Source organism: Bos taurus, chromosome 14, assembly GCF_002263795.3.
Source record: "Bos taurus isolate L1 Dominette 01449 registration number 42190680 breed Hereford chromosome 14, ARS-UCD2.0, whole genome shotgun sequence".
Classification (NCBI taxonomy): domain Eukaryota; kingdom Metazoa; phylum Chordata; class Mammalia; order Artiodactyla; family Bovidae; genus Bos; species Bos taurus.
Window position 1 is genome coordinate 26,522,084 of NC_037341.1, and position 20,384 is coordinate 26,542,467.

The 20,384-nt window shown below is 46.6% G+C and overlaps 2 long non-coding RNA genes across 2 annotated transcripts; one reads left to right on the plus strand and one right to left on the minus strand.

Moving 5' to 3' along the window:
* Positions 1-293: 293 nt before the first annotated feature.
* On the minus strand, positions 294-16,275 carry LOC132342197 (uncharacterized). The gene is made up of 3 exons (XR_009490483.1): positions 14,932-16,275; positions 5,398-14,266; positions 294-4,630 (listed from the first exon to the last, which is right to left on the minus strand). It is a non-coding gene; the product is annotated as an uncharacterized lncRNA (long non-coding RNA).
* Positions 16,276-16,582: 307 nt separating this feature from the next.
* Positions 16,583-20,036, plus strand: LOC104974028 (uncharacterized). Its single transcript, XR_811132.4, has 3 exons — positions 16,583-17,442; positions 17,948-18,039; positions 19,604-20,036. It is a non-coding gene; the product is annotated as an uncharacterized lncRNA (long non-coding RNA).
* The last annotated feature ends 348 nt before the right edge of the window (positions 20,037-20,384 follow it).

Consider the following 20,384-nt stretch of genomic DNA (forward strand, 5'->3'; position numbering starts at 1 on the left):
ATTGACATTGAATGTTCCTTTCTTTTGTTCAGGGTCTTTTCTGAGCGGGACCTGAAGCCTATGGCAACTGACACATGTAGCCTGTGAATTAATTTCTGCTGACTATAAACACACACGAGATCAAAGTGACATCCCAAGCTCCTCTCCAGCCTCAGGATGCCTGAGGAGGATGGCGCTTTGTCAATAATCTATACGCACGTCAGTTATCACGGGCCCTGCATGAATAATTAAAGATCTGGGGAGAGCAGCAACTAATATTTACCAAATATTTTTCTATCTGACGGGAACTTTTCAACCATCATCTCTTACAGTTTTGAGATAGATGGTATTATCATTTTCATTGATGAAGAGGTTGAGGCAAAAAGAAGTAACTTGCTCCAGGGCATGAAGCAACCAGGTGATGGTCAATATTTGCATCCAGATAATCTGGCTCAGGGGCTTCCCAGGTGGCTCAATGGTAAAGAACCTTCCTGCTAATGCAGGAGATGCAAGAGACACTGGTTCCATCCCTGGGTTGGGAAGATTCCCCTGGAGAAGGGCATGGCAACTCCATCCAGTATTCTTGCCTGGAGAATCCCATGGACAGAGGAGCCTGGCGGGCTAAGGTCCCTGGGGTTGCAAAGAGTCAGACACAGCTTAGTGACTAAGCACACAGCACCTATCTGGCTCAGACCTTGAACTCTTAACACTTCTTTTAGTCTGCTGTCTTTTGAAGGAAAGAGGAGTAGAGAGAGACCCAGACCAATCAGACTCCCCTGCTTTGTGATAGATGATTTCTGATCTGGGCTCCACGCCCTAATCTCCCAGGTGACAAATATGTCTGCGGGAAGTTGATGGGGATATTTGCCTTCAACAGTTTTCACTCCTTATTTCACCTCCTTCCTGTCACCCTCATCTTCATCCCTGACCCCTACTCTGTGGTCTCAGTTCTTCCTGGCCCTTCTGTGCTGTGCTGTGCTGTGCTTAGTTACTCAGTCATGTCCAACTCTTTGCAACCCCATGGACTGTAGCCCGGAAGGCTCCTGTGTCCGTGGGATTCTCCAGGAAAGAATACTGGAGTGAGTTGCCATACCCTTCCTTCAGGGGACCTTCCCAACCCAGGGACTGAACCGAGGTCTCCCACATTGCAGGCAGATTCTTTACCAGCTGAGCCACCAGGGAAGCCCCGATTCAGTGTATAAAGTGAGTGCTAACCAACTCAAGTTTTCTCTTTTAAGGTTACTGTAGGTCCTCTGAGGCCAGGATACCTTTACTCCCCCTCCCCACCCTGTGTGTCTTGGTTGTGGGGTGGGGGCGCTTTGTTGCTGCAATGCTTTCCCCCTGGGCTGGACTCCCACAAAAGTGCTCACCCTGTGAGGTCAGGCCAGGGAGGTGGTGAGACATGGGCAGCTCTGGTCATCCGTGATTACAGTTTCCTTGGGAAAGCCAAACCTTTGCGTTACTACACTTTTACTCTTTGAAGTATCCAAGAATGATTGATATTATTTTCTTTTTCTTCCAGTTTTATTGAGATGTAACTGACATGGTGCTGTAAGTTTAGTGAACATCCCATCATCTCAAACAGAAACAACATGAAAGAAACAGAAAAATATATATATAGTTTTTCCTTGAAATGAGAACTCTTCAGGTTTTCTCTCTTGGCCACTTTCCCATGTAACACATACAGTAGCGTTGGTTGTCTTTATAACGCTGCACATTAACCTCTCTAGAATTTATACCTGGGAGTTTGTGCCTTTTGACTGCTATCATCCAGGTTCCCATCCTCCACCCCTACCTCTGGTAACCACAGATCTGATCTTTTTTTCTATGAGTTTGTGTGTTTTTGAAGCATAATTGACCTGCCACACTACATTAGCCCTGGATGCACAACACGGCAATCTGATATTTCTCTGCATTTCAGAATGAGCCCCATGGTAAGTCTAGGTATTATGTCATCACACAAAGATACGATGTCATCGTTGACTGTAACCCCACACTGTACAGTTCATACTCATGACTCATTTGTTTTCTAACTGAAAGTCTGTACCTCTTAATATCTCTTACCTGTTTCTCTCATACACCTACCCCTCTCCCTCTGGCAATCGCCTGTTTGTTCTCTGTACGGATAACTCTGTTTCTGTTCAGTCATGTTTGTTCATTTGTTTTCTTTTTTAGATTCCACATTTAAATACAAATGTAAAAATACAATATTTATTTTTCTCTGTCTGACTTATTACACTTAGCGTAATACCTTCAAAGTCCATCCATGTTGTCACAAAGGGCAGCATTTCGTTCTTTTTATGGCTAAATGATGAAAGTGAAAGTGGAGAGTAAAAAAGTTGGCTTAAAGCTCAACATTTAGAAAACGAAAGATCGTGGCATCTGGTCCCATCACTTCATGGGAAATAGAAGGGGAAACAGTGGAAACAGTGTCAGACTTTATTTTTTTGGCCTCCAAAATCACTGCAGATGGCGACTGCAGCCATGAAGTTAAAAGACGCTTGCTCCTTGGAAGGAAGGTTATGACCAACCTAGATAGCATATTCAGAAGCAGAGACATTACTTTGCCAACAAAGGTCCATCTAGTCAAGGCTATGGTTTTTCCTGTGGTCATGCATGGATGAGAGTTGGACTATGAAGAAGGCTGAGTGCCGAAGAATTGATGCTTTTGAACTGTGGTGTTGGAGAAGACTCTTGAGAGTCCCTTGGACTGCAAGGAGATCCAACCAGTCCATTCTGAAGGAGATCAGCCCTGGGATTTCTTTGGAGGGAATGATGCTAAAGCTGAAACTCCAGTACTTTGGCCACCTCATGCAAAGAGTTGACTCATTGGGAAAGACTCTGATGCTGGGAGGGATTGGGGGCAGGAGGAGAAGGGGATGACAAAGGATGAGATGGGTGGATGGCATCACTGACTTGATGGACGTGAGTCTGAGTGAAGTCCGGGAGTTGGTGATGGACAGGGAGGCCTGACGTGTTGCGATTCATGGGGTTGCAAAGAGTCAGACACGACTGAGTGACTGAACTGAACTGAACTGAATGTTCCACTATATGTGTGCGTGCTCAGTCGTGTCCAACTCTTTGCAACCCCATGGACTGTAGCCCGCCAGGCTCCTCTGTCCATGGGATTTCCCGGGCAAGAATACTGGAATGGGTTGCCATTTCCTTCTCCAGGGGATCTTCCCAAACCAGCGATCGAACCTGGGTCCCTTGCACTGCAGGTAAATTCTTTACTATCTGAGCCATCGGAGGACTTCATTCCATTATGTATGCATGTATAAATACACAAGTACATACACACATATATGTATACCAATTATCTGTTGATGGGCATTTAGGTTGCTTCTATATCTTGGCTATTGTGAATGATAGTGCAGTGAACATAGAATTGTAGATAACTTTTCCAGTTAGTGTTTTCCTTTTCTTTGGATAAATACCCAGGAGTGGAATTACTGGATCATATGATAGTTCTCTTTTTAATTGTTTGAGGTGTCCTCATATGCTTTTTCAAGAGCTATCTTAGAATTACCACAAAATTTGCTTTCCAAATATGCCCTCTTCAGCTTTAGTCATGTGTTGGGGAAAAGATAATCCAAATGTCAAAGTATTTTCCAGCTAGATGGACCTGGCAGTTCACATTTGGGTGCTGATCCACGTAGTATGTGATTTGATGGTGATAACTTAGCTGCAAACAGACTGTAATATTGTAGTGTAATTGTGCCTATGTGCCTTAGTGAATTTGACAATAAAGGTCAAAAAGGAAAAAAAAAAGTGGTGTGGGGGAGCGCAGAATATCAGTATGACACTGCAAGCAGTGTTGTCTGTCTGTCCACTCAGTGAGGCTGAAATGGGCAGCAGAAGTCTGTCCTCTCGGGGGTCTCAGCTGCCACATGCCTTGGTGATCTGATCTCTGTCACTCTGGCATTTAAACAGATGGACTCCCCACAAGTGCTCACAGGTAAATGCTGAGGAAGCAGAGATCTGTCCAGAATCGAGGAGAATCTGATGTACTGGACCTGGGAGAAACGCCTTCCAGTGTGGCAGCTTCCTAAAGGGCTTTTGAGGGTCCTTCTGAAAATCTGTGACTTTGCCCTGAGAGTTAGGGGACTCCACTGGAGATAAGGGCTGTGTCACGTCCTGGTAATAATAACTATCGCCCGCTAAGAAGCCACTGCGTTCCCAGCTTTTTTCTTTCAGCAAGCATGGTGTCAGCTTCATATAGTGCACGCTAGACAGGACGCAGGCTGGTCCTTCCAAGCAGAGCCCAGCTATGCCATTGTCCCCGGAAGCAGGTGCCAAGCCATCAGCACCCTGTGAACACCCCATCTGTGGCAGAGAGCGGTGGGCCTCACTTCTGTGGCCCAGGCTTCCCTACCATCGACCCCTTGGCTGATTTCACATCAGGGCTGACTTTCTCCATAGGGTGGCTCCTGGCAAGGTTGACTTCACAACTGCAGCAAAGAGAACTCTTTGCAGTTTTAGTATTGCTTCTGGGAGCCAGTGCCATTGGCCTCACTGACCTGGTTTGACTTGCAGGCCCATGCTCACACGGGTCCCTGCAGCGAGGAGAACGGGATGCTCTGATTGGCCAGTCCTCCAGTTGCAGAGCCACAGGATGGAGGTGAGGAAAGTGCTTCAGGGATGATCATACCTGAAGAAAGGACAGGGAATGATCACTGCAGACACAGCCCCGGTCTCCCTCTCCTCGTCCCCAGTCGCTTCCATCTCTCCTGTCACTGCCATCTGGTCTCCCCTTCCATCCTCCTCCCCACACCCTCCCAGATTCTACTACCTCATGGCTTTGCTGCCTCCCAACTTCCACACAGGGGATGAGATGGTTAGACAGCATCACTGACTCAATGGGCATAAATTTGAGCAGAATCTGGAAGATGGTGGAGGACAGAGGTGCCTGGCATGACACAGTCCATGGGGTCGCAAAGAGTTGGATCTGACTTAGTGACTGAACAACAACAAATTTCCACACCTCATGCCTTCTGTTTACTTCCTTCTCTGGCTTTCTGTCCACCCTTCTCACTCCACTGTTTGTTGCTGTTCAGTTTCTCAGTCAAGTCTGACTCTTTGTGACCCCATGGAGTGCAGCATGCCAGGCTTGTCTGTCCTTCACCAATTCCTAGAGCTTGCTCAAACTCATGTCCATTGAGTCGGTGATGCCATCCAACCATCTCATACTCTGTCGTCCCCTTCTCCTCCTGCCTTCAGTCTTTCCCAGCATCAGGGTCTTTTCTAATGAGTCAGCTCTTCGCATCAGGTGGCCAAAGTATTGGAGCTTCAAATTCAGCATCAGTCCTTCCAATGAATATTCAGGTTGATTTCCTTTAGAATTGACTGATTTGATCTGTAGTTATATCTTTTTTTTTTTTTTTTTAACAGCTTACACTGTAGTTCCCTGAAAGTTACCTGTTTGGGTTTGTTAGCATCTCATCCAGCAGGTCTGTACAAAGCAGTGTTGTCATATCAGGACATCCCATAGCCACCAAGCAGTCCACAGCTCCTTTCCTTCAGGTCAGATCCCTTTCCCTGGAATCTTCAGCCACGATGACAGAGCTGTGCTGTATTACAGATCAAGGGGCCTCTGTAGAAGGCACAATCTTTGACTGTTTTTGCTCAGCACAGTGATCTGAGCTTTGTGGCTAAAGATTACATTATTTCCCCCTACCATGGTTTCTAGTCTACACTATATAAACCTAAAACAGTATTAGCTGTAAAGAGTGGGTTTTGTGTTTTTTTCTTGACATTCTATGTGATACCACTGTTGGGTATAAGTGTCTAAATGGAAACTAGAAACCTACCATCTCAATGACAAAAGGAAAATGGGTTTGATAAGAAAAGGTGAAAAGGGTTGAGAGGGGCTGAAAGGTGACCACATGATGTTTTTAGGAAAATGAAGGTTAAAAAAGACATTGCTCACCTCTTCCATATGTACAGGGAGTGCAGAACTTGGCGGTTGGGTTTCCATAGCGGCAAGAAGCAACCTTATCAAACCACAGATTGCAGTCCTGGGAGAAGCTTCTAAAAGTTTTTAAGAGCATGTTCTTAGATGAGGGGGTGGAGTCAGGGGGTTCAAATTTAGAGTTTTATAGCTTGAATTCTAAAATATAATAAAAGTGGGAAGCCCAATGGTTCTAAAGGAAATCAACCCTGAATATCCTATTGGAAGGACTGATGCTGAAGCTGAAGCTCCAATACTTTGGCCACCTGATGCAAAGAGCTGACTCATTAGAAAAGATCCTGATGCTGGGAAAGATCGAAGGCAAAAGAAGCAGGGACCAGAAAAGAATGAGATGGTTGGATGGCATCAATGACTCAACGGACATGAATTTGAGCAAACTCTGGGAGACAGTGAAGGACAGGGAATCCTGGCATGCCACAGTTCTTGGGGTCGCAAAGAGTCATACACAATTTAGCGACTGAACAGCAACAATATTTCTCTGATTTTATTTGAATGGAAGAGACTTCATGATATGTGTTGATAGCATTCCTCCCACCCCATGGTGATTGCTAGTGGCCCAGAATCAGAGGGAGGCACAAGTCCTGAATTTAAGGAAGCCCTCCTTCTCCCTCTCAAGTGCCAGCCCTGCACTTGCTTCACAGCAAGTACCTCCTTAAATTTTGTGTCCTGGGCTCCTCCTGCCTGTCTTATGGGCATCCTGGCCCTCTTCATGGAAGAATGGTGGTTTCATTTTCCTAAAAGCAAAACTTTTTGGTAATTCAGATGAGATCAATCACTTTATCCTGCTTTTTATGATGCAAGTGAGTGGACTTGAACTAAACAGTGAGTTTTGTTTGTAAGTGTGTGAGATAGAGAGGATCAAAATGCAGATTTTTCTACATGTAAAAAGAAAATCTTGATTTTTATGTTGTCTTACCTTTTTTTAAGTCCCTGTGGACTATCAAAACATCTCCTGTCCTGGCTAGATCCATCCCCGGGGCTGCCAGGTGGCTGCTCCGAGCATTTTCACATTGGCGATCTGTTTCCTGTGGCCCAAGCCCTTCTCCAGACATCTCATGTTCACCTGTCTTATTAATAATTGGCTGCAACCTTTTCAATTTTCCCCTCTAATAGGCTCTCAGAGTTGCGTTACTTATCACTTTATGAGTTCAGTTCATCTAGATTTTTACACGAGTCCTCTAATGCCTTCAGGTAAATTGAAGAATCACCTGAGTAACTTGATGCTGATGAGGGAGGCTTGGAGGCCAGCACGGACCTACAGGTGGGGCCAGGGTGTTCTCTGGACACCTGACTTCATTGTCTCCAGGCTGCTTGGCAGAACTGCAACATGTGTGGCTTTCCCCCAGCAGTGAAAAAAAAAAAGTCCTCCGAACAACTCAGCGTCTCCCCCACAAAGCAATGAGATCACATTACCGCTCATTTTCTCATTGTCTGCATGGCACCATATTCATTCACTGATTCACTCTTCTACTTTCCTAAGATGCCTTTTTCTGAGTTCAGTGCACCTCATAATTTTAAGCATGGAATTTCTTCTCATCTTTTAGGAAAATATTCCAGGCTTCTTGCCCCGATAGAAATAGTTACCTATATTCAGGAAATTTTTATTCATACCTTTATTCTTGGAGGGAAAATCCCTAGGAACTCTGACTTTGGGGTGTCTATTTTCCAGATAATTGAAAAATAACTGCTTTTTGATTAGCAGTTATGAATCAATGTGAAAAGTATCAAATGTCAGGGTCGCAGCTGTGGGCTGAGGTGTTGGGAAGAGAAAGGTACTTTCCCTCCCTGGGGTTTTGCCTCAGTTAGAGAGATGCTGGACAAATCATCTGGGGGTTAGTTGGCTAGGCGGTTGGATTCCCAGGGGCAGTACCCTGATGAGTCCCCAGTCTGGTCCCAAGCTTCTCAGGGCAAGAAATGATTAGTTAGGTCACCTGGAATAGTGGGCTTAGAACTGCCTCTTAAAAAACTTATTTATTTTTGGCTGTGCTGAGTCTTTGTTGCTCTGCAGGGGCATTCTCTAGTTGTGGTGCTCACAGGCTTCTCATCGCAGTGGCTTCTCTTGTGGAGCACAGGCTCTAGGGCGTGCAGGCTTCAGCAGTTGCAGCACATGGGCTCAGAAGTTGGGGCCCACAGGCTTAGTTGCTCCAAGCCATGTGGAATCTTCCTGGATGGGGGATTGAACCTATGTTTTCCTGTACTGGAAGGCAGATGGGAAGCCCTAGAACTAACTGCCTCTTGCTTAATCAAAACCCACATGAAACTGACATGTCAACCCAGAGTTCAGCTAATTCATATTTAATGCAAAGCATGCCAACCACATGGTCAGGAATATGTACAACACGAGGCTCCGACGTCTGTCTTTCTTGCTTTGATCCCCAGTGGTAGGGCATCGATCCCTGAGTGCATATTACTCATCGGTCAAGTCATTTTCTTCCCGCTTTCTCCCAACAATACTAAGGAGACAGTGAAAATGTCTGGATCTAAAAGTCCCCGTGATGATCGTTTCAACTTGGTAGAGACTTCCTTGAGATTGGTCTTCTTCCATGACTTGATGTTACCTTCCTGAGAAATGGGCTTGTCACTTCGAGGGACTGGGCCTGTCAACTTTCTGTAAGCCACACATACACTGGCCACCCCTGAGAGCCTGTCATTTCTACAGACAGCTGACCGCACCTTGAGAACTGAGGTTCCCTGTGTCACAGGGGGCCTTCCTGAAGGACTGAGCTGGTCTCGATGTTGCCTGCATGTACAGGCAATTTTACAACTGCCACACCAAAGAGAAAAAATCATACACACATGTATACGTACGGCTGAGTCCCTTTGCCGTCCACCTGAAACTATCACAACATTGTTAATCGGATATACCCTAATACAAAATAAAAAGTTAAAAAAAAAAGAAACCAGAGCAAACTGAAGGTTCACCTTGCCTACCTTTGCTGAATTTCAGAATCATTTAAGTATAACAGCAAATGCACATTGCACAGAAGCTCAAGATTCACAAACACCACCCTCAACACACACATACACACTCGCACGCTTCAACATATGAAAGACGAAGTGAACCAGTAAAAACAAAATTGTGTACTTAAAAACACTGACAGTGCATATAATCTCTCTCCCCTATAATTTCACAGTCAAGTTTGGATTCTTGATGACAAAGTTCTCTGAAAAATCTCAATTTAGTCTGAATATTTCTATTAAAAACCCATCTGATAGAAAGATGACATCTCACTTTAGGCTCTAAGTAACATGGCAACATGCATATCAATGCCAGTATGTGTGGGTAGACTTTTCTTGTTAAAACTCTCACAACAGGCAGAGATGATTGATAATAAGATCAACTCTAGATTGTTTCTCTGCAGCTCACCTTCTCATCCCCTCCCCCTGCAAGCACAGGTTGGCTTTCTTTCACAAACACAAAGACTCAAGAGTTAAAAAAAAACAGCATTGGTTAGTCAGAACACGCTCCCCACTGGAAAACCGCCACTGGAGGGGCCAGGAAATGACAATTTTCAGCCCCCTGTGGTACGTGAGTTATAAACCATACACAGTGTCATGTGAAACCAGGGAAATTCATCCATTGCAGGAAAATCTCCCCCTCCCCCTGGACTTGTCGTGTTTTGTTCCCTGTGAATCGAATTCCTGTATTTTCCTACGGAGCATCTATGGTTCCTGCCGGAAGGAAACAGAAAACTTCAATTCTCTGAAGGGAAGTACCACATGTGCAGGGTACAGGGCTTGGCTGGAACCCGGGTGCACTTCCTCAGGGGGATCTGCAGGGTTTTCTCAGCTGTGAAAGCAACAAAAAGATAAGCTCAAGGACATCTTTCTCGTTACAAAAAAGCCAGTTCCTTACTGGCAGAAACAGTGAATCCTTAATATTGAAGGGACTCCAGCAATTTTAGAATGAAGCAGCCCCTCCTCTTTTTGAATTTCGCTTTTCTCTTGGGTGAGGGCTTCTGATGATTTCTTCAAAAATTTAAAAGTATGCTAAGTCCCTTACATACGACCAACTTGCGTTCCAAGAGCATGTTTGTAAGTCCAGTTTGTTTTTAAGTCCAACAAAGTTAGCCTAGATACCCAACTAACACAATCAGCTATACAGTACTGTACTGTAATAGGTTTCTAATATTTTTCACACAAATAATACATAAAAAATAAACATTTTTTCATCTTACAGTACAGTACCTTGAAAAGTATAGTAGTACAGTACAACAGCTGGCATACAGGGGAACATTCACATCTTTGAAAGTTCATATGCAGGGGACTTACCGTACAGGTCCCTTGGTATCTGACTGGGTTGGTCTCAGGGTGTCTAAGGATGCTCAAGTCCTTTACATAAAACAGCACACACACACACACATGCACATCCTCCTTTAAACTTTAAACTTCTCTAGAGTAGTTATAGGGGTCCCCTGATGGCTCAGATGGTAAAGCATCCGCCTGCAATGTGGGAGACCTGGGTTCAATCCCTGGGTTGGGAAGATTCCCTGGAGAAGGGCATGGCAATCCACTCCAGTATTGTTGCCTGGAGAATACCCATGGACAGAGGACACTGGTGGGCTATAGTTCATGGGGTCGCAAAGAGTTGGACACGACTAAGTGACGAAAGCACGGCAGAGTAGTTATAACACCTAATACAATGTAAATATTATGTCAGTAGCTGACTACATGGAACAAATTCAAGTTTTGCTTTTTGAAACTTTGTGGAATTCTTTTTTCCCCTGAATATTTTTGATTTGAGGTTGGTGGAATCTGAGGACCCAGAACCCGTGCACTAGAATAGGTCACTGGGTTTGTGGCTCCATTTGTCTCCTTCTATTGTGAAATAAAACCACATTCTGCTGGTTTCCGTAGGTAAGAGCAGAAATGACTGGATGGAACGCCCGTCAGCCCATGCGATTTGAAGAGACATAGTCTGAATCCTCAAATACTTTGAAAATTAAAAAAAAAATTAGAATAGCAGGAAATACTGCATCAGAAGCCACAGAACACTTTAATATTAACCTGTGTGGCTGGTGTAGGTGTGCAAGACGATGGATTCATCTCTAATGTATTTGGAGATAGTGCCCTTCTGTAAATTTAAACAGTTCCAAGTCCTGCTTCTATAGAATCCAGTTTGGTCTTAACAGTTCTTCATGGTCAAGTGTGTTCGTCATTTTGTTTTTCAGTTTCAATTGAAGTTTGTAAACTGAAACAGCCATCGCCCCATTTCAGCTATAGGATTTTTGGGAAGTTATTCACACCCTGCACCTCTTTATGTATAAAGTGAGGGTAACAGTATCTTCCTGTGAGGGTGCTTCTCTACTGATTAATTTAATGAATAACACTGCGCATCCCAGATGTGTCAGAATGGGTCTGAGAGCAACATTGAGCATGTGTCCCATCCATCCTGCTGGGTTTTGTTGCTCAGGGAGAAAAATGAGTAAGTAAGCAAACAAACAAAAAAAGCAATTGATGTTAAGAGTGATGAAGGAAAACAGGGTGATTTGTTTGAAAAAAGGTCTCTGTGAGGTGGGGACATTTGAAGAGTGAAAAAAATTAGCTAGGCAAAGGCTAGATATTCCAGGTGGAGGGAGGAGCATGTGCAAAGGCCCTGGGGTACAGATGCTTTTGCAGGTTGAAGAAACTGAACACCGCCCTCTGGGTTGGAGGATAGTGCTGGGGGCCATGGGAAGCACTCAGAGCTCAGTTCTAGAGCACTCTGGGAGGCCCCTGGAGGACTTTACTCAAGAGCCACACTTGACCTCACTCACACTTTAAAAACCCCTGGAGGAGGAAATGGCAACCCACTCTAGTATTCTTGCCTAGGAAATCCCATGGACAGAGGAGCCTGGTGGGCTTGCACATTTTACAAGGAGCTCTCTGGCTCCTGCTGTGTGAAGTGAAGACTGGGCAAGGAGCGGAAGCCAGAGTTTCCTTTGTAAGCATTAAATGAGACAATGAATGTTTGGCACTTGGTGCAATACTTGACGCAAAGTAACTGTCCAGTTGATGTGACTGATTGCTATTAGCAATTATTACCAGTGTTAATAGCACTAATGCTTCAGTTTGATATCATAGTCTGATGCTATACATTCAAATGTACACCTAAAATTAAATGTCCTGATTTTAGTCACTACCATGCCAAAAAGAATTAAATCAGGAGTTGGGCCATGAGTTTATCCACCTACCTGAGTCTTAAAGCCAACGTTGATTCCTAAACTGTTTATGATTGTCCATATAATTAGCTGCATGTGTTGAAGGTCAACTTTTTAAGAAGAAAGTTCGTGAAACATTTTTCACTAATTAAATTACTACACCAACCTATAAAAGAAGCCACTTCTTGAAAACACTATTTTTCAGAAACGCAAATGACTCCTATGAGGTCTGCTTCTGACCTGAGGGCTTCCCTTGTGGTAAAGAATCCCAGCTGGTAAAGAATCTGCCTGCAATGCATAAGACCCCTGTTCAGTCCCTGGGTTGGGAAGATCCCCAGAGAAGGGAAAGGGTACCCACTCCAGTATTCTGGTCTGGAGAATTCCATGGACTGTATAGTTCATGGGATGGAAAAGAGTGAGTGACTGACTTTCACTTTCACTTTCTGACCTGAAGGAGGATATGAGTGGGGAGAATGTGTGTCTGGAGAACCAGCCTCTCTGCGCTACATCTCCAGCTTCAGCAAAGGACCTGTGTTGGCTGCAGAAAATCAGGATGTGTGTTCTTCATTCAACTTGCTCTTTGGTGGGCTTCTGGTGCTCATGGCCATCTCCTCTCCTCGGGGCTTCCCAGGTGGTTCACTGGTAAAGAATTCGCCTGCCAATGCAGGAGACGTGGGTTTGATCCCTGGATCAGGATGATTCCCTGGACAAAGAAATGGCAACCCACTCCAGTACTCTTGCCTGGAACTCCCATGGACAGAGGAGCCTGGTGGGCTATAATCCTTGGGGGTCCCAAAGAGTGGTATAAGCCTGAGCGTGAATAATGACGGCCATTTCTCACCTTCCAGACATGGGCAGGGCTGGTGAGCTTGTAGTAACACTGTGGACCCTCGCAGGCTTCTCTAAGGCTCAGTCTTGTATCTATCAAATGGTGTGGTAAGTGTCTTCCTTTTAAGGCTGTGAAGACTTAGAGAATTCATCAAAGTGCTTCCATAGCGTCTGACACATAAAAAGAGCTCAACAACTAACCGTGGAGGCAATTATTGTTATTTGAAGACCAAAGTCCCCTTCCCCTTATTCCACCGGCTTAATTCCAGATAAAAAGGATGGTTCTAGTTTTTAAAGTAGCACTGCTTTGGCGATTAGAAAAATTTTCGTGATGACATTTTATCTCTGATCCTAGTCTGACCTCTGAGCTAAGAGGATACCTGGAACGGAGCCTCCGGGGAACTGGTTCCAAGCTGTCGAATCTAAAGTCACAGACTGGCAGCTTTGTGGGAGGCGGCCTCCAAACCTGGCTGGAAATCGCACTTGTAACCTGGGAGTTTGATAAGCCGAGGGGCCGGGGGTTTCAGTTACCGGCTCCTCCGTTTTTCTAACCGGCAGTAATTACCTCCGCAGTGCTCCGATGCTAAACAAAGATGCTGCTTGAGCGCGATTTTCTCAGGCACAGGTGCCAGCTGGTACCTCGCCGGGCAGCTGACCGCCCGGGCGCTCCCAGGCGCGTTCCCGTTCCCGGGGCCCAGCCCCTGCCCACCAGAGCCAAACAAAGACAGCCCGGCCTCCCCGTCCACCCCGCCCTTCCCCCCGCGGCCTGGAGGAGCCCCGTCCCTCCTTCCAGCCCCCCCTCCTCCCCCGCCCCTCCCTAGCCCTTCCCCTGCTGCCCTCCCTCCCTCCCACTGGTGGTTTCTTCCTGCAGCAGAAATCCAGGAAGCCGCCCCCCACGTTTCCTCTGCCCGCAATTTTCTCCAGGGCCTAACTCACACCCGACTTGGCTTGATCTGGGGTTCCCTTTTCTCTGCCCCAGGAGGACCCCAACTCTGGGAGTAGGGGCTTACTAGAGAAGGTGGCTTATTTTTGAGTCTCATTATTGACCTTTCATCAGCATCATAGGAAAAAAAAAAAGCGTATTTGAAGACAAAATTACAGAAGAACAACTGTGAGGCTTGTGTGTGTCTCTGTGTCGTACACACACACACACACAAAGCCCCTTTACACGTTGGTCAATAGAGCTGCAGAATGAGTGGTTTTTCGGTAACTTTAATCTCCTAATTCATTGTGTCTGCGGTGCGGGTTGCAGAGCTGAAAGGGTGTAACAGCAGGCCGGTCTGGCACACAAACACATTTAAATGTGACCGGGTGGGGGTTGCCCACCTTACGAGGAGTGGTTGAAACGCTGCCAAGAAAACAAAATAAAAACAAAACAATAGGTGGGGTGGTTGAGGGCTGGGGGGGTCGGAGTTGCAGTTTGTCCGCGGGGCGGAGGCTCCTTTAATCCCGCCGGCTCCGAGGCTGCCGGGGGTCACGGCCCAGCTGCTCGGCAGGAAGGACAAAGGGCAAGGTGGGCGCCCGGGGCTGGCGGGGCGCTGGGCGGGCGCGACCGAGGCCCGGGTCTGGGCGCCCACCGCGCGCCGCCGCCGCTGACCTTGACTTGTCCCTCCCGCCGCGGGCGCGGGAGGAGACCCGGGCCAGATGGGCGTCCCGCGCGTGACGCCCGCCTCCGCCCCCGCGCCCTCGCGCAGCTGTCGCCGGCCGCTCGGGGCCCCCGCGCCGCCCCCGCACCTGCCTGCCCCGCGCGCCCCTGCGGTCCGCAGGCCCGGCCCACGCTCGGAGATCCCCGCCAACAAAGGCGATCGGAGCTCGGCCGGCTCGGGGTCGCCGTCCCCTGGGTCCCGGGGTGGGCCCTGGACTCGTCGCCCCACGGGGGCCTCAGTGGCCCCTGCCAACCGCAAGCCCGGACCACTGAGGACACCCGCGCCCTGCGAGTCCCTGGAGACGTCCCGCACAGGGCCTGGCCGGAGGCGGCTTGGGGAGATCCATAATTTATGATGTTGTTCTTACCAGTCCGGTTTGGGATTTCACAAGCCTGGCCTGTTTTTTTTTTTTTTTTTTTCCTCCCATTTGTTGCTTCCGTCTGCGCTTTCGGAGACAACGCGGCTTCCCCTCCCCAAGACAGTAGTTACCTAGTAGAATTCTTGTGATAAGAAAGAAAAAAGTGAGTTTCCACCTGAGGCGTTGCCCAGGGGGGTAAGAGGAACCCAGGTAAGGGGGCGGGGCTGGAGGAGCTGGCGGGGTCCCTTGCGGACCTTCCCCTATGTCACCCCAACTAGGTAGGATAAAACCCTCTTTTTCCAGAGTTGGGGTGGGAGGTTCCTGTTGAGAAGTCGTGAGAACAGATCCTTCGCTGCTTTCACTATTAATACCAGTCCTTTTCCTCATTTGTAACTAAACCTCTGGGCCCTGAGTGGTTTTTTTTTAGCACTGCAAGCCCGCAGAAACGTTGATGGTAGGCAAGATAGAAAGGGGTTAATTGCTCCCCCTTGCACCCCGACCTGGCACTGACCCCAGCATTGCAGCCAGGCAATCTCAGGTGCTCCTAACTCAGGATACATTGAGGGGACCCTTTGGCAAAGGCTGCTTCTGTTCTGAAAATTCCTTAAATTGCTGTCGTGATTGGGGAAAGATTTATGGATTTCTTAGTGCAATAAGTGAGTAAATGATAGCGACAACAAAGGACCCCACAGTAAGTTGGGGGAAGTCCTTTTTCTTGTTCCCTTTCCTTTAAAAAAAAATCTTGAAACTTATTCTAGGCCCCTTCTTTTTCTCATTTGAATTCAGTGTTGCTAAATGGACATGGGACCAGAGAGGGCCTGTTGCCAATGCTTTTTCTAAGACTGGAGCCTGCAAAGACCTGGCTGAGAGGGGCTCTGAGGAGGTTGGATCCCTGAGGCCCCAAGCCTGGGGCCTGGGAAGAGCCTCGAGCTCCAGAGCCTGCCTGTAGCTGGGTCATTTCGTGGTTCACAAACGACAAGGCAAGTTGAAGCCACAGTCACTGTGGTTCTAGGCAACCATGATTAGTCACACAGTCAGTGACCCAGTTACGGCACACCCTCTTTTAAAAGGACATTCGTCCACATCTTGCTACCTTAAACGCAGAAATGGTTCATGGATACAAGGAGGATGAGGACTGCAAGGGACAGGGAACTGAAACTCAGGTTTTAGGATCATATAGGCCAGGGGCTAGGCTTTCTGAAAAGGAGAAGCTCTGGGGTGTGACTTTTAGGACAAGTTGAATTGCACTGAGCTTTGACGACAGAGTGTTTTCCAACTCAGGTATGGTCTCTGAAGGAAAGGGAGGCAGGGAAAGAAAGAGTCACCTCCTGAGCATTGACTTGGCTTATAGGTTCATGGCCATCTGTCACATGAAGGTGGGGAGACAGGAAGAGGAAGAAAAGCCCTACATATGGAGGCTTGTGTGGGTTTTTGCTTTTAAAAATAGCATTTCTTTTTAACCACAGAGGCGTAGGAACTTGTAAACATGAATCCCCAACAATAGTAAACAAATTCTAGGTTCTTTCATCTGAAAAGTAAGTAGAGCAAGTGTCTCTCTGGTCTCTCTCTCTTCTCTTTTTACAAAGGGAAAATGCAAAACAAAAATCCCCCGTCCTCTTAAAGGCTTCTTTGCTGGTGAGTGTTTGTCCAGGAACAAGCAGTCTTTTATTCGAATGGTCTCCAAAAGTTCATAAGCAAAAAAAAAAAGTGTCCGATGTCTGGTTACCCACAATACAGTCTCTGGCTACATAGTGGAGCTTTTCTGTCCTGAATTTGTGATCTGCTATCAGAGTCCTTTAATTTCTCTGAACAGAAGGCTCTTTGGGAGAAGAAAGCTTGGGGGTGGGGGAGCCACATCGCAATCAGTCTTTTCTTTTTTTTTTCGTTTGCTGTTTTCTTCCAGTCAGTGAGGAGTGCTGGAATTCTTCTGATCTTTCCCAGCATCTTAGTGAACTGAGGGCCATGGAAGGGTTAAGCCAGGCTGCGGGTAGGTTTCCCTGCTGGCCTATTTTCCTGGGGTGGAGCCGCTGGCCAGGCATCACCTAGGAACTCTTCATGAAAAGGAGCCGCCCTGCTCCTGACTGATGCCCTTTATCTCCTCCGGAGCTCTTCCTTTTACTGCTCGTTTTATACTATCTTCAGTGAGAACCGTCTTTTTAAAGTCATAGGTTCCCTTTAACCAAGGGAAGTTTACAGATGTCCCTGACATCCCGAATGTAGTATCTGGTGAGATGAAAGAGGCAGACGATGAGGGAGAAGATGGACAGTCATTTTGAGAGATCGGCAGAAATAATTACTGTAGCTGAATTACAACTGCTTAGAAACAAATCATCGGTTGCATTTGACCACTTGTTGTGGGTCACAGCTTCAGTGCAAATAAATTCAGCTTGATATCCTTTGATTGAGCAGCCCTGAGCCCAGCCGGGTGCTTTCCTCGGTGCCAAGGATACAGAGAGGCAAGGCACACCAAGACTGCGCTCTCACCGAGCTTACATTCTGTGGGGGAGAGACAGCTAAAAGGTACACTTTTAAATGACTTCTGGATAGGGATGAGAGCTTTGAAAATAGTAACATCGGACAGAGGGAAAGACCTCTCTGTGTTGCTGATATATTTGAGCAGAGATCAAGACCAGGCAATGCATGAGACGTGGGTTTGATCCCTGGCTCGGGAAGATCCCCAGGAGAAGGGAATGGCTATGCACTGTAGTATTCTTGCCTGGAGAATTCCATGGACAGAGGAGGCTGACGGGTCCATGGGGTCACAAAGAGTCGGACACGACTGAGCAACTAACACACAAATACGCAGTGGTGCAGAGAGGGAGGAAAAATTTCAGGGATGCTAAACTAGTGACACTAAATACATTAGTAATTTTGTTCTCTGGCCTCATCTCCCACCTTCAGGATTTGTATCAGATCCTTAAAAGGTGTAAGTTTTAACAGCGAGTAGAAGAGCTGGTTCACTAAACTGTCTTTACGATATGTTGTTAAAGAACCTAATCCTTTCATTCCTCTGGTCCTTCCTAAGCATGTGCTGTGGGCTCAGCGTTGGGGATATGCCTACATGGAGCTTACAGTCAAGCAGGGAAGACAAATCATACAAACGGAATGACCAAGAAGGTTGGTAGGTGCCCTGGGTGGTCAGAAGGTCACAGGACCACACACTGGGGTTCCTTAGTCTTGTGTCTTGAGAGTAGGAGCCAGCCAGTAGAGGAAGAGTTCCATGCAGAAGGAAACAGAATTCAGGGAAGTCCCTCAGGCCAAGAAGCACGACATTTTTGAGGAAGCGAAAGAGGTTCAGCCTGGGCAGAGCGTGCGTGGGATGCTGAAAGGCAGGACAGGCGAGGATGCATGGCCAGGCCATCGCAGGCTGTGCTCCGGAGTTTTATTTTACCCTAAAAGGCAAAGGAATGCCACTAGAGGGTTTTACATGCCTCTGTGTATGTGTGTGTGTTGTACCCGCAACAACTGGGACTTAAGCATTAAAAGGGAATGGCTACAGGAAGTTGCTGCAGCTATCAGATTCCAGGAGATGGAGCCTGGACTAGGGCAGAGTAGTGGAGGGGCAGAGAAACGGGTGGATCTGATCCATATATGAGAGGACTTGTAATAGGTTGAATGTGGGAGACAAAGGAGAGGGAAAGGTCGAACTCCTCGGCTTCTGACTTGAATACCTGGGAGGGTGTTAACTTGTTGAGTCTGGGAACACCTGGGAAAATGCAGATGAGAAGTGGACAGGTCTGCTTGTATGCACTCTGGGTTTGAGAATCCTGAGAGATATCCACAGGGACCTGAGCCTGGGGACACTGGTCATCAGTGGTGAATTGAGACAATCACTCTGATAATTTGTGTGTTTATAATCTGTTGTGGTCTAAGACCTTTCGGTCATAAGGAAAGGGATTCAGTTAAGCTTGCTCAGATAGAATGTGGAACTCTTGGCACACAGAGGGCTTCCTGGGGCGTGTTGCTCACGGGACAGCTGTGGGGATGGGCACAGCTCTGCCAGACAGCAGGGGGTGATGCGGCCACTGTTGCCTTCATTTCTTCCTTGCTTCCTCTGTGGACCAGCTTCTCTGCTCATGGAGGGGCCTCCGTCCGCCAAGTCCTTGCTCTCTATAGAGCTCGCTCCTGCTCTTGCCCCAGCAGAGCAGCATCTGAGCTTAAAAGCTTATGATCATTATATGTCACCATAATTTATACACCTGTGTATTCAAATTCTTGAGAAGAGAGGATCTGATGGGCATTTAGAAGTTAAGAGCATCGTGGCTTTTGGTCAGGTGACCATCCGTGGTCCAAGCAGTGACAGCAATGTGTGTGTGTGTGCATATGTATGTCTGTGTGTATATGTATCTATATGTGCATGTATATGTGTATATGCGATGTGCGTATATATATGTTCTTGCATGTCTCTCTGTATATATGTGTGCATATATGTGTATATGTGTGTGCGCATATGTGTACATACCTGTATAGGTGTAACGTATGTATACATACCTACATGTCTCTCTGTGTATATGTGTGTGTATATGTGTGTGCATATGTGTATCTGCTGTGGGGGTGATTTTGTGTGAGAGAAGTCAGGCCAGTCGCCCTGTCAAATGGAAGACAGGCTGGACAGATGTGGGTACGCTGTTTACTTGTCTCATCGAATGTTGATTCTGCTGCTCTTCTGTGTCCCATGCAGCAAGCAGGAAGACAGAGCCTGTGCAGCCAGAGCAGGACTGCACGCTTCCTCTCCCATGAGGCCTTGGGTGGCGTGGAGCCTCTGAGAGAGCCCGGTTCCTGCTCTGTAAGTTCAGTGATCCTGCCTGCCTGGCAGGAGAGGGGATGGAATGAAGTGACACTGTGGATGGCTGGCAGTGGGGGGAGACACCCGGTGGCTGTCCTCCCTTCCTTTATGCTTGTTCAAATCACCCTTTTCCCAGAAAACAGGAACAGTACTTCCATCACATTTTTGTAGTAATTCCTCTGTGTAAGTGTGAACAAATGTTTATAGAATGATCATATATTTTACACCATTAAAAAGTAGTTGTAACTACTCCATAACATTTTGGAAAACAGAACCAGAAAAAAAATCATTCACCCACAATCTAAATAAAAACACATAAACCACTTGATTTATTTCTTTTCAGCTTTTCTTCTAGGCATCTTTTTTTTTGTTCTTACATACACGGAATCCTAATTTACATACACTAAAATGTAGTGTTTTATGATGTTTAAACATGAATTACTTGCATAATGAAAGATATACTTTAAAACTGTTTTAATTTTCATAAATCTAGAATCCATATTGGCATCTCACTCTAATTTCCTCTGTTTGGTCCAGAACATCTCACACATGGGGCATTGTTGAGTTAGAACTGTATTTATTTCTACCAAATTACAAATATATTCCAGGCAAGAACTATGTCCCTTCAACTGTACTTGGAGATGTTAGATTTAATGCAGGAGTAATGAGGCCAAGC